Genomic DNA, 14,592 nt, shown 5'->3' on the forward strand with positions numbered 1-14,592 from the left:
AATTTAGTTTCACTTCTACTGTGTGACTACAGGTATACCGAGCATATAAAAATGACCTATAACAGTTCCTACATTTATCGGTGATTGCACACAGACAGTCCTGGCTTACTATCTAATGTACAGCCACCTAAACTGCAGATTATCAGGACAGGCTCAGACCTTGCTGGGTTTATATCTAATGTACAGTGACCTCCTGACTGCAGATGATCAGGACGGGCTCAGGCAGTGCTGGGGTTATAGCTAATGTATAGTGACCCCCTGACTGCAGATTATCAGAACAGACTAAGACAGTGCTGGGTATATATCTCATGTACAATGACCTCCTGACTGCAGATTATCAGGACAGGCTCAGACAGCGCTAGGTTTATAGCTAATGTATAGTGACCCCCTGACTGCAGATTATCAGGACAGACTCCGGCAGTACTGGGTTTATATCTAATGCACAGTGACCTCCTGACTGCAGATTATCAGGACAGGCTTAGACAGTGCTGGGTTTGTATCTAATGTACAGCGACCCCCTGACTGCAGATTATCAGGACAGGCTCAGACAGTGCTGGGTTTGTATCTAATGTACAGCGACCCCCTGACTGCAGATTATCAGGACAGGCTCAGACAGTGCTGGGTTTGTATCTAATGTACAGTGACCCCCTGACTGCAGATTATCAGGACAGGCTCAGACAGTGCTGTGTATATATCTCATGTACAATTACCTCCTGACTGCAGATTATCGGGACAGGCTTAGACAGTGCTGGGTTTGTATCTAATGTACAGCGACCCCCTGACTGCATATTATCAGGACAGGCTCAGACAGTGCTGCGTATATATCTCATGTACAATGACCTCCTGACTGCACAATTATCAGGACAGGCTCAAATAGTGCTGGGTTTAGATCTAATGTATAGTGACCCCCTGACTGCAGATTATCAGGACAGGCTCAGACAGTACTGTGTTTTTATCTAATTAACAGCGACTCCCTGACTGTAGATTATCAGGACAGGCTCAGACAGTACTGGGTTTATATCTAAACAGCGACCCTCTGACTTCACAATTATCAGGACAGGCAGACTGTGCTTGGTTTGTTTCTAATGTACAGTGACCTCCTGACTGTAGATTTTCAGGACAGGCTCTGACAGTGCTGGGTTTTTATCTAATGTACAGTGACCCCCTGACTGCAGATTATCAGGACAGGCTCAGACAGTGCTGCGTATATATCTCATGTACAATTACCTCCTGACTGCAGATTATCAGGACAGGCTCAGACAGCGGGGGTTTATATCTAATGTATAGCGACTCCCTAACTGTAGATTATCAGGACAGGCTCAGACAGTGCTCGTTTTATATCTAATGTACAGAGTATCCCTGACTATAGATTATCAGGACAGGCTCAGACGGTAATAATTTGTATCTAATGTACAGAACCTTCATGACTCTAGATGGACTGGCTGAGTCAATGTGGGGGTTGTACATAAAATCTAGTGAGTGTCAGACAGCAGGTTATTAGGACAGGAAAAATTAGTGGGCCGGAAGTTTGGAATTTGGGGACAGAAGTCAAGAAGCGAGAAAAGCTGTGATAGATCATTGTGTGATAGAAACAGAATATTATATATAAAAAGATTGAGCATGGGGCAGGGTATTGTCAGTTTGTAACTGCACTTATATAAAGTTAGACCAACCTATGATTTTTCTGTACAACCAGAAGTCTTCAGGGTCCAGTGTGAGTCCCCTGATTATACCACCCCTAGTGGTGAGTGAAGGAGGGGGTAGTGCAGTAATGAGGTGCCCATACATCACACGAAGGCTAAACAAGTCACTGCAGGTGTTTGTGACCTACCTTAAGCTAGCTTCTGGGAAAGCATGAGAAATGCACTTTGCAAACATCTGCAGTACCAAGAAGTCCCATCACTGCCATTTACATAAACAGGAACAAAATGTACTCTTGGAAATCAGCCTATATCTTAAACACTTGATTCTAAGTGAGTCTAAGTGAATTTCAAATTTAAAGGAACGTTCCAGGCACCATAACAACTTTATTGCATGGACAGGCTATAGACACCAGAACCACTATATTAAGCTGTAGTAGGTTTGGTGATTCTAGTGTCCTTTTAACCCACTAATGGTTAAACCCCACAATCTTGAATCCAGGGACCTCCTGGCACCATAACCATTTAATTTTAACTAAGATGTTATGGTGCCCAGAGTATTGCTTTAAAGCCAAAAAAATCTGAATTAGAAAAATTCTCCCTAGTCTGTTATGCTTAAAGTTTGTTTTTTTTTGGTCTAAAATGAAAGATTAACTGTGAATTCTCACGTTGGTGAATAACACCAACGTAGGTACAGTTTGCACAGTTGTAAATAAAATTATCAATATAATAATAAACTATTATAAAGGTATCGTAGTCATTACAGATATTTAATGAAAAGCCATGTATATAGAAGAATATCCATATTTTTCATATTTCCACAAAGCTTAAATAACCAACCCACAATTTGTGGACTTTTTATTAAATATTAGTGCAGCACAGGCTTTGCTGGTATAAACAATCACGCACCAACCTTAAAGGATCACTATAGTGTCAGGAAAACAAATCGGTTTTCCTGACACTATAGTACCCTGAGGGTGCCCCCACCCTCAGGGTCCCCCTCCCGTGGTGCTGAAAACCCCTTCAGTTACTCACCTTATTCCACCACCGGGCTCCCTTACCTCTCCTCCCCCGCCGGCGTCGGCTCCCCCGTCTGACGTCAGCGGAGCGGAATGCGCATGCGCGGCAGTGCCGCGCGCGCATTCAAAGTGTCCATAGGAAAGCATTTCTCAATGCCTTCCTATGGACGCTCTGCGTGATGGAGGCATAATATGCCTCCAGCGTCGCAGATACGCCTCTAGTGGCTCTCCGGAAGATAGCTACTAGAAGCTGGCTTAACCCCAAATGTAAACATAGCAGTTTCTCTAAAACTGCTATGTTTGCATCTGAAGGGTTAAAACCTGAGGGACCTGGCACCCAGATCATTTCATTGAGCCCGGACTGGCCATCGGGCACACCGGGCAAAGGTCACAGGATCTCCCCTGCCGGTCTATGCAGGGCCGGCACTATCCTATCACCGGCCCTGCAGTAGTCCATGGCGGGCCGGTGGGGAGATCAAAGATCTCCCTCACCGGCCCACCTGCAGTCCAACGTGGCCACCGGCTGGGGAGAGAGGGAAGGAGCGAGCCTACCAGCAGAGGAACCCGGCGGAGCTCTATCTTGCAGCTCCACCGGGTTCCTCTCGCGAGATCTGGAGCGTTGCCATGGCAACGACCGGATCTCGCGAGAGTGAACTCTAGCCCGCAGGCTAGAGTTCACTCACCACTGGACCACCAGGGATGCTGTGCGAGTGCCAGTCCCCCCCCTCCCAGATACCACAATGCCAGTCCCCCCCTCCCAGGCTAAAAGGTAAGAAGGGAGGGGGGCACATAATGCTTTTTATTTTATTTGTTTATTTACCCCCCCCCCCCACACACACACACACACACACACACAATCCATTCTAACATTTATACACAGCAGCATTCTCACACCCATCACACTCAGCACTGTCACACACATCACACTCAGCACCCTCACACCGATCACACTCAGCACTGTAACACACATCATACACAGCACTCTCACACCCATCACACACAGCACCCTCACACCCATCACATGCAGCACTCTCACACCCATCACACACCGCACTCTCACACACCGCACTGTCACACACAGCACTCTCACACACATCACACACAGCACTGTCACACACCGCACTGTCACACTCAGCACTGTCACACCCATCACACTCAGCACTGTCACACCCATCACACTCAGCACTGTCACACCCATCACACTCAGCACTGTCACACCCATCACACTCAGCACTGTCACACCCATCACACTCAGCACTGTCACACCCATCACACTCAGCACTGTCACACCCATCACACTCAGCACTGTCACACCCATCACACTCAGCACTGTCACACACAGCACTCTCACACACATCACACACAGCACTCTCACACACTGCACTGTCACACACAGCACCCTCACACCCATCACACTCAGCACTGTCACACGCAGCACTGTCACACCCATCACACACAGCACTCAGCACTGTCACACACATCACACTCAGCACTGTCACACCCATCACACTCAGCACTGTCACACCCATCACACTCAGCACTGTCACACCCATCACACTCAGCACTGTCACACCCATCACACTCAGCACTGTCACACCCATCACACTCAGCACTGTCACACCCATCACACTCAGCACTGTCACACCCATCACACTCAGCACTGTCACACACAGCACACTCAGCACTGTCACACACAGCACACTCAGCACTGTCACACGGCACTCTCACACACGGCACTCTCACACTCGGCACTCTCACACTCGGCACTCTCACACTCGGCACTCTCACACTCGGCACTCTCACACTCGGCACTCTCACACTCGGCACTCTCACACTCGGCACTCTCACACTCGGCACTCTCACACTCGGCACTCTCACACTCGGCACTCTCACACTCGGCACTCTCACACTCGGCACTCTCACACTCGGCACTCTCACACTCGGCACTCTCACACTCGGCACTCTCACACTCGGCACTCTCACACACATCACACATCACACACAGCACCCCTCACACTCTCACACACTCACTCTCACACCCATCACACACAGCACTGCCACACACATCACACACAGCACTGCCACACACATCACACACAGCACTGCCACACACATCACACACAGCACTGCCACACACATCACACACAGCACTGCCACACACATCACACACAGCACTGCCACACACATCACACACAGCACTGCCACACACATCACACACAGCACTGCCACACACATCACACACAGCACCCCTCTCACACACATCACACACAGCACCCCTCTCACACACATCACACACAGCACCCCTCTCACACAGCACCCCTCTCACACACATCACACTCACACACATCACACACACCGCACCATCACACACACCGCACCCCTTACATACACACTACTTCCAAATATATCTATCTATCTATCTATCTATCTATCTATCTATCTATCTATCTATCTCTCTCTATATATATCTATATATATCTATATATATATATATGTATATGTGTGTATATATATAGATATAGATATAGATATAGATATAGATATAGATAGATATAGATATAGATATAGATATAGATATAGATATAGATAGAGATAGAGATAGAGATAGAGATAGAGATAGAGATAGAGATAGAGATAGATAGATAGATAGATAGATAGATAGATAGATAGATATAGAGATAGATAGATAGAGCACCCCAAACACATTACATTCCAGACACACACTAGATCCCTTACCCAACTCTGGATCATATACACACACTAGATCCCTATATACACTCTGAATCCGTTATAAATACACACTCACTAGATCTCCTATACACATTCTGGGTCCTTCAAACACACACTAGACTATATATATATATATATATATATATATATATATATATATATATATATATATATATATATATATATATATATATATATATATATATATATATATATATATATATATATATATATATATATATATACACACACACATACTTTCTACAAACACTACATCACCTATATACACACACTATAGCCTGTATGCACACACTTGCTATATCCCCTATACACACACATTCTCTACAGCCCCTAGCCACATATGCATCACATTACACCACAAACACAACATGACTAAAACCAACCTTATTAGACAATACCACACCACAATCAGCTCACTCTACACACACGCAATACCACAAGCAGGCTCCAAACACATGCACAGTACTCTTTAATGGCATTTTTTTCTCCTGGTATCCATTTATAGAGACACCAGAGACAAATTGCAAGGAAACATAGTGCAAGCATGTTATTAAATTTGCTTGCGCTGTGCAGAACAAATACAGGGCTTTTTTTTCTCATGCTAGAGCTCTTCAGCAGAGCTCTGTGCATGGTCTGCCCTGGAAGAGCATTGAACCAACATGCTCACTTTGAGAGGGGGCGTGTTTGTCATTGGTGATGACAAAACACACCTCCTCTGCCCCGCCCCCTTCTTAGTGGGCCGCTGTGATAAAAAATGCCCGGGCCGAATTTTTCTCCCAGTCCGGCCCTGCATTGAGCTGAAGTGGTCTGGGTGACTATAGTGGTCCTTTAATGTAACAAAAAGTATGTAATAAAAATAATGCTCATTGTACAGAACAAGAAAAAGGAAGCGTTTCTCTGTGCCAATTTGTTTTTTTAATATTGGGGGACTTGCCTGACTAATTTAGAATGTTTGTTTTACGGAGAGTGGGGGGATGGGGATACGTTTATTTGCCGGGCTGCCGTGAAGCAGCAATAGATGATAGAGAGTATTCGGCGTTTGTTAGTTTGAGTTGTTAGGAGGTGTTTAAGTTCAGGTGTGTGCGCACTGCTCCTACTCTGGCGGGTGGACGATTTTTTACTTTAGTATAGACCTAAAGTCTCACCTTAACAATATCGCTAAGCACCTGCTTTATATACTTTTCTTTTTGGCTATACAGTTCAGTGTCTCTTATTCACCCTGCTAACCCTCTACTCTAACAACTATTATATATGTTTTGCCTGTATTTCTCCTATCCTGTCTAACTAATAGATATAACTCCCACTGTGTGGCCCCTCTCCGATGCACTCTGAGAGAAACCAACACTTTAGCCTCCTCCTGTTAAGAGAGTGATTTTCATTCTCAGTCACACTAATTATTACTATTTTTCTGGCCACATTATATACTTTTCTGTCAATTTTGAAGTAATATATTTACCCAAGCCACTGGTGGCTTTAGAGTTTATACAATGTTGACAGTTTCTTGTGGCTCTTTACAATTAGTCTACCCAGTTTTTAAAGGTATATTATCACTTGTTCACATATGTATTTTTTTGTCTCCTTATATTAAGGAGACTTCCACATGTAGTTTGTTTGTGTATTGTTGCATTTGGCCTAATAAAGATTGTACCATATATACGATTTTTTAATACTCTTAAAGAGATTTCATATGGTGAAGTGGAAAACCACCCGCATCCTGCGGAGTGAGTGACCACTTCACTTCTTTCCTTTTCATAATGCTCATTGTAATACTTACCTGGAGTAGTTAGTTTGTAGCAAGCATGCATTAATTCGGTTGAAGCGGAACTGTCACTGTTACTCCATTGACTCAAACAGGGTTCTCCAAAATCTGGCCCTCCAGGTTGAACTACAACTCCCATGTTTCTCTTATTATCGATTTCATTTAGAGATTCATGGGAGTTGTTTTCATCGACGACTAGACGGCCAGAGTTTGGAGGACCCTGGACTATATACAGTATCTCACAAAAGTGAGTACTCCCCTCACATTTTTGTATATATTTTATTATATCTTTTCATGTGACAACACTGAAGAAATGACACTCTGTTACAATGTAAAGTAGTAAGTGTACAGCCTGTATAACAGTGTAAATTTGCTGCCCCCTCAAAATAACTCAACACACAGCCATTAAAGCGGCACTGTCATGCCGAACTTACCTTTCCCCAATCGATTCCTCTTCTCTCCCTCTCTCAGGATCTGTTCCTTATTTCTTCCTGTCTGCTCTAGTTTTCATTAAAACTTAAGAAAAAGTAGGGACTATTTCTCTTATGGAGGTTTCCTACACAGTGACCAGCGGAGGAGCAAAGTGTGCTTTGTTTCCGGTGGTCACAGCAATTTTCCCACAATCCTTACCTTTCCTCCCTGTTCCCGCGATGCTTCCTGTCACTTGGACAGGATGCCGGCAAAATTGCTGAATTACGTTCTAACAGTTTCTCCATTCGTGTTAGAACGCAATTCGGGACTTTGTTCGTATCGGAAATTTCATTTGAATGAATGAAACTCCGATCCTATTCATTGCCGCTTAGTAGATAACTCTCTAATTCCCACGGTATCAGGGAGTTATCTACTAAAAGGCTGAAATACCTAAATTGGTCTTTCAGCCACATTTACTAATACTAAGTAAAGATTAATTAGTATTGGTAAATTGAGCCCCTACTCGCTATACCATGAATAGGGGTATGTCTACTAAGCAGTGAGCAGCCTGTGGCTGCTCACTGTAAAAAAAACACAAAAAAAAAACCTATTGCTCCCACCCCTGTGCAACGGGTGGGGGCCATAAATTACAATGGGGGGCGGGGGACATACTGTCCTCCCCCTCCTGGCCCCCACCCTTGAGCGGTGGGTGGGGGCCATAAAGATAATGAGGGGGGGATGACCTACTGTCCTCCCCCGGCCCCCACCCCTGCGCGGTGGGTGGGGGACATTAATTACAATGGGGGGGACCTACTGTCCTCCACCCCTGGCCCCCACCCTTGAGCAGTGGGAGGGGGCTATAAAGATAATGAGGGGGGGGACCTACTGTCCTCCCCCCCCCCCCCGGTCCCCACCCCTGGGCGACGGGTGGGGGGACCTATCTCCCTTATGCTATTATGGGGGTCATATTGACCCCCATAGAGTGAGGGAGGACATGGGGGGCTTAGGAAGTGGCGGGGAGCACAGCTCTCTGCCACTTCTATCTTTTCATATTACAAGGAGGGAACTGCGCGCCCGTAGCTCCCTTCTTGTAATAAACTGAACGAACAAACGAACACTGATATTCAGTGTTTGTTTGTTCGTCTGACAATGCTATTCATTCATTCGTCTTTCTGACGAATGAATGAATAGATGAAATTCCCGTTCGCATGTCCAAGTGTTTAACTGGGCATGTGCGGGAATCTCGGTGCTATCTAGTGTGGGTAGATGACGTGTCCCACAGGGACTTCATCTACCCACATAAAGATGGCGGAAGGAGAAGGAATAAGGGTGCGCCTAAAACAAGTGGAAAATAAAATAATATAAAAAAATTTGAAAATTACGAGAGTAATAGCAGCGGTACCTAATAGTCCAAATATGCAGGTGGTGGTCCTAGTGGTACATAAAATGGTATGTAAAATCCCAGATGTATATCCGCAACTTGAAAATGGATATGTGGAAAAAACAGAAGAGAAGGAAAACTCCAATGGTGTAGTATGAACAATAAATAATATTGTGTAGATAATAGTAAAGCTACTCACAATATTCAGAGCTTATAAAATTATATTTTATTTTCCACTTGTTTTAGGCGCACCCTTATTCCTTTTCCTCTCTCCATTGTATTCTAAGGGGTTCAGAGGGGATTCCCCTTCTTTATAGGTGTGCTGCCTTGTTGTCCTATTCCCTGGTTTCCTATCAGCGCTGAACTTCTTTTCTGATTTCGATTACATAAAGATGGCAGCGCCCTGAATATAGATCGGAGCAGAAAATAAAGATTAAAAATAGGTAATATGGGGGGCTTAGGGGGTATTTGGGGGTGACTAGGGAGTCAGTTAGATGTAGTGGAGTCGGGTGGCGGGGGGGTTAAAAAAAAAAAAAAACGGGATTCGGCCATGACAGTGCCGCTTTAATGTCTAAACCGTTGGCAACAAAAGTGAGTACACCCCTAAGTGGGAATGTCCAAATTGGGCTCAATTAGCCATTTTCCCTCCCCGGTGTCATGTGACTCTTTAGTGTTACAAGGTCTCAGGTGTGAATGGGGAGCAGGTGGGTTAAATTTGGAGTTATCAATCTTACACTCTCTCATACTGGTCACTGGAAGTTCAACTTGGAACCTCATGGAAAAGAACTATCTGAGGATCTGAAAAAAAAGAATTGCTGCTCTACATAAAGATGGCCTAGACTATAAGCAGATTGCCAAGACCCTGAAATTGAGCTGCAGCACGGTGCGCAAGACCATACAGCGGTTTCACAGGACATGTTCCACTCAGAACAGGCATCGCCATGGTTGACCAAAGAAGTTGGATGCACGTGTTCAGCGTCATATCCAGAGGTTGTCTTTGCTAAATAGATGTATGAGTGCTGTCAGCATTGCTGCATAGGTTGAATGAGTGGGGGGTCAGCCTGTTAGTGCTCAGACCATACATCGCACACTGCATCAAATTGGTCTGCATGGCTGTTGTCCCAGAAGGAAGCCTTTTCTAAAGATGATGCCTACAGTCATGGTGGTGGTAGTGTCATGGTCTGAGTGCTGCCGGCACTGGGGAGCTACAGTTCATTGAGGGAACTATTATTATTATTATTATTATTATTATTATTATTATTATTATTATTATTATTATTATTATTACCATTTATATAGCGCCAACAGATTTCGTAGCGCTTTACAATATTATGAGAGGTGGGATTTAACTATAAATAGGACATTTACAAAGAACTTACAGGAACGAGAGGTTGGAGAGGACCCTGCTCAAACTAGCTTACATTCTATAGGAGGAGGGGTGTAAAACACTATATAGGACAGGAATTTGCAATCAAATAAGATGGGCTGCTCTTTAGGAGAGAGCAAGAGACAGGTGTGTGAGGTAGAGGTTAGTCTGGGAGGCCATAAGCTTTCCTAAAGAGATGGGTTTTAAGGCACTTCTTAAAAGATGCAAGACTAGGGGAGAGTGTGATGGCGGTAGGTAGGCTATTCCATAGGAAGGGAGCCGCCCGCGAGAAGTCCTGCAAGCATGAGTTGGCCGTACGGGTGCAAACAACGGACAGAAGGTCGTCACGGGCAGAACAGAGAGACCGAGAAGGGACATACCTATGAATCTGTGAAGAAATGCCTAACCATGAATGCCAACGTGTACTGTGACATACTGAAGCAGAGTATGATCCCCTCCCTTCGGAGACTGGGCCGCAGTGCAGTATTCCAACATGATAACAACCCCAAACACACCTCCAAGATGACCACTGCCTTGCTAAATAAGCTGAAGGTAAAGGTGATGGATTGGCCAAGCATGTCTCCAGACCTAAACCCTATTGAGCATCTGTGGGGCATCCTCAAACGGAAGGTGGGGGAGTACAAGGTCTCGAACATCCACCAGCTCTGTGATGTCGTCATGGAGGAGTGGAAGAGGACTCCAGTGGCAACCTGTGAACTCCATGCCCATGAGGGTTAAGGCAGTGCTGGAAAATAATGGTGGCCACACAGAATATTGACACTTTGGGCCCAATTTGGACATTTCCACTTAGGGGTGTGTTCACTTTTGTTGCCAATGGTTTAGACATTAATGGCGGTGTGTTGTTATTTTGAGGGGACAGCAAATTTGCACTGTTATACAGGCTGTACACTTACTACTTTATGTTGTAGCAGAGTGTCATTTCTTCAGTGTTGTCACATGAAAAGATATAATAAAATATTTACAAAAATATGAGGTGTATGTGAGCTACTGTGTGTGTGTGTGTGTGTGTGTGTGTGTGTGTGTATATATATATATATATATATATATATATATATATATATATAGAATATACAAAAGGAAGGCTTGCACTCACGGTCTGTATAATGAAATATCTTCTTTATTCCAAAATTTTAAAACATGATATAAGTCATCGACGTTTCAGCCATCTATTGTGGCTTTCATCAGGATCAGTTTAGCACAAAATACATATGTTAATCACGGCGTTTATATAACCAAACAAACTGATAATTAAATAATTGAAAACACTCATCACCTGAAGCATTCCACACCTGGCGTCTCACTAACTAAAATGTGCATGTGTGGATATACCAAAACCGGAAGTAGCGATCTCGCGTCACCATCCGTTGCCAGGGTTATCCGAAATGATTACAAGCTCCCCAGCAACGAGGTGACGCTCCTGAGCGCCCGGGTGAATGCCAGATGATCAAACAAATTAAAACATGATAAAACAACCTCATAGTATGTGTCCTCAGTCCACAAAAGTAACAGCATGTCCATAGTAAGGATCTTAATACCATATTCACAGTACTGTCATACAATCAAAAATATCTATTATAAACAGCTATATACCATAGACCATACTGCTATATATCTAAAGTATTAGAATGTGAATAAGAATATATCCTAACATACATATATATAAATCCTGCAGGGGGCAACATTGATACAAAATGCTTCTCAAAGATACAGTACAATATACTCCCATAATGAGTAAAAAAGTGCCATGCAGTGCAGAAAATCAATTCCCTGCTGTGAAGTGCGTGTATATAAGCACTAAATGCTAAAATGCAACAAATATATGAAAAAATAATAATTTGTATTTATATAATATAAGTGTAACCATTTAGTGAAACTAATTGTTGTTATATACAATAAAGTGATACGTGCTATTATGTACAATCAAGTGTATACAAATCAACATACACTATATGTGCCTGTGAAGGATATTAATATCTATATATATATATATATATATATATATATATATATACATTCAAGTATTTTCAGCGATTCATACAGTGATACTGATTGCCGTTACGTGCAAAAAAGTGATATACGTCTATATCCTGATGTGTCCATCAGATTATATGTTTACAAAGTGATTGAAGTGCTGTTATGTACACTAAAGTGACCAACTGCACTGCACCATATCTAACCAAATATATATTATCGGAATTAAAAATTGTGCTGCTCTGACATCCCCTTACACCTGTTGGATTAGATTATTCTTAATAATGTGTTTTGTTTTTAAAGAAACTTACCAGGGCCTTACACCCCTTTGTGTGTCAATTTGCTTGATCTAAGGATATAAATGTACGGGAATACTCAAATAAAACTAATACCCCCATACACATGTTTATAAAAAAGGTAGATCTATTGCTTCATGCTGTTACTTAAAGACATCCACACAGTTAAAAGATAAAGATACTCAAAAAGACTACAAATGCTTAGACTCTAACTCATATAAAGGGTGAATATGTTAGCTTTTCATTCAGTCCCCATGGTGCCACTATATCCAGTTCATGAATCCAACATGTTTCGCTCTGAAACAATAATTTTCCTCTGTCACCACCTCTGCGTGTCGTCGGACAGGAACAATCCGTGTAAGTCCATGTAAATCCAGGTCTATTCGCTTTCTCTGTAGCTTTAAGAGTTGGAAATATACAACTTTATTTGTTACGCTGCATGGCAACTCTGTACTGGATTGCACCCAGAGTATAGCTTGTGCTTCATCTTGAGTAAAGTAGAGGGTTTCTGCTTGCTCTGCATAGCCCCCTGCATATAACATAAAATCATCTGTTTGATCCATGGTGAAACAAAATTTTCACTGATTACAATCAGCCTCTTTGCTCTGCTCTCCAAACAGCAGGCGAACAATAAACACTCTGTAGGTGCATGCAGGGCTGCCATCAGAAATTTTGGGGCCCCCGACAAAGCACAAGGTCTGGGCCCCCCCCGCCCCCTCCCTCCCGGGCCCGCCCACGCCCTACCTAGTCCACTGACAATGATGCAGGACTGAATGTGGTGTGTATAGTGGAAGTGAATTATAATGTGTGTAATGGATGTAGTGTTTGTGTGTATTAGATACTGTTTGTGCAGTGAATGCAGAGTGTGTGTTTGTGTAGCGGATGCAGTGTGTATAGTGAACGCAGAGTGTGTTTGATTAGTGGATGTAGTGTTTGTATGTACTAGATGAAATGTGTTTAGTGGATGTAGTGTGTGTATTAGACGCAGTGTCTGTGTATAGTGAATGCAGAGTGTTTCAATTTGTGGTGGATGTAGTGTGTGTACTGTGAATAGAGGAGGTTTGTGTAGTGGATGCTGTGTGTACAGTTAATGCAGAGTTTGTGTCAGTATAGTGAATCCAGAGCGTGTGCATAGTTTAGTGAATGCAGAGTGTGTGTTAGTGTAATGAATGTAGAGTGTGTGTTAGTGTAATGAATGTAGAGTGTGTGTTAGTGTAATGAATGTAGTGTGTGTGTTAGTGTAATGAATGTAGTGTGTGTGTTAGTGCAGTGAATGCAGAGTGTGTGTAAATGTGTAGCGAATGCAGTGTGTGTCAGTATAGTGGATGCAGTGAGTATGTTAGTGTGTAGTGTATGCAGAGTGCATGTTGTGTTAGTGAATGCAGTGTGTGTGTTGTATTAGTGAATGCAGTGTGTGTGTTGTATTAGTGAATGCAGTGTGTGTGTTGTATTAGTGTATGCAGTGTGTGTTGTATTAGTGTATGCAGTGTGTGTGTGTGTTGTATTAGTGTATGCCGTGTGTGTGTGTGTGTGTGTGTTGTGTTGGTTTATGTAGTGTGTGTTGTGTTGGTTTATGTAGTGTGTGTTGTGTTAGTGTATGCAGTGTGTGTTGTGTTGGTTTATGCAGTGTGTGTGTTGTGTCGGTGTATGTAGTGTGTGTGTTGTGCTAGTGTATGTAGTGTGTCAGTGTATGTAGTGTGTTGTGTTAGTGTATGCAGTGTGTGTGTTGTGGTAGTGTGTGTTGTGTTAGTGTATGTAGTTTGTGTGTGTGTGTGTGTGTGTGTGTGTCGGTTTATGCAGTGTGTGTTGTGTCGGTTTATGCAGTGTGTGTTGTGTCGGTTTATGCAGTGTGTGTTGTGTTGGTTTATGCAGTGTGTGTGTGTTGTGTTGGTTTATGCAGTGTGTGTGTGTTGGTTTATGCAGTGTGTGTTGTGTTGGTTTATGCAGTGTGTGTGTTGTGTCGGTGTATGTAGTGTG

General features: G+C 43.3%; 1 protein-coding gene across 1 annotated transcript in view; it reads left to right on the forward strand.

The window, feature by feature from the left end:
- The window catches only part of LOC134611774 (phosphatidate phosphatase LPIN3-like), a 53,613-nt gene that overhangs the window by 1,913 nt on the left and 37,108 nt on the right, over positions 1-14,592 (forward strand). The gene's annotated exons all lie outside the window — the stretch shown is intronic.

The sequence above is a fragment of the Pelobates fuscus genome, chromosome 5 (assembly GCF_036172605.1).
Source record: "Pelobates fuscus isolate aPelFus1 chromosome 5, aPelFus1.pri, whole genome shotgun sequence".
Taxonomy (NCBI): Eukaryota; Metazoa; Chordata; class Amphibia; order Anura; family Pelobatidae; genus Pelobates; species Pelobates fuscus.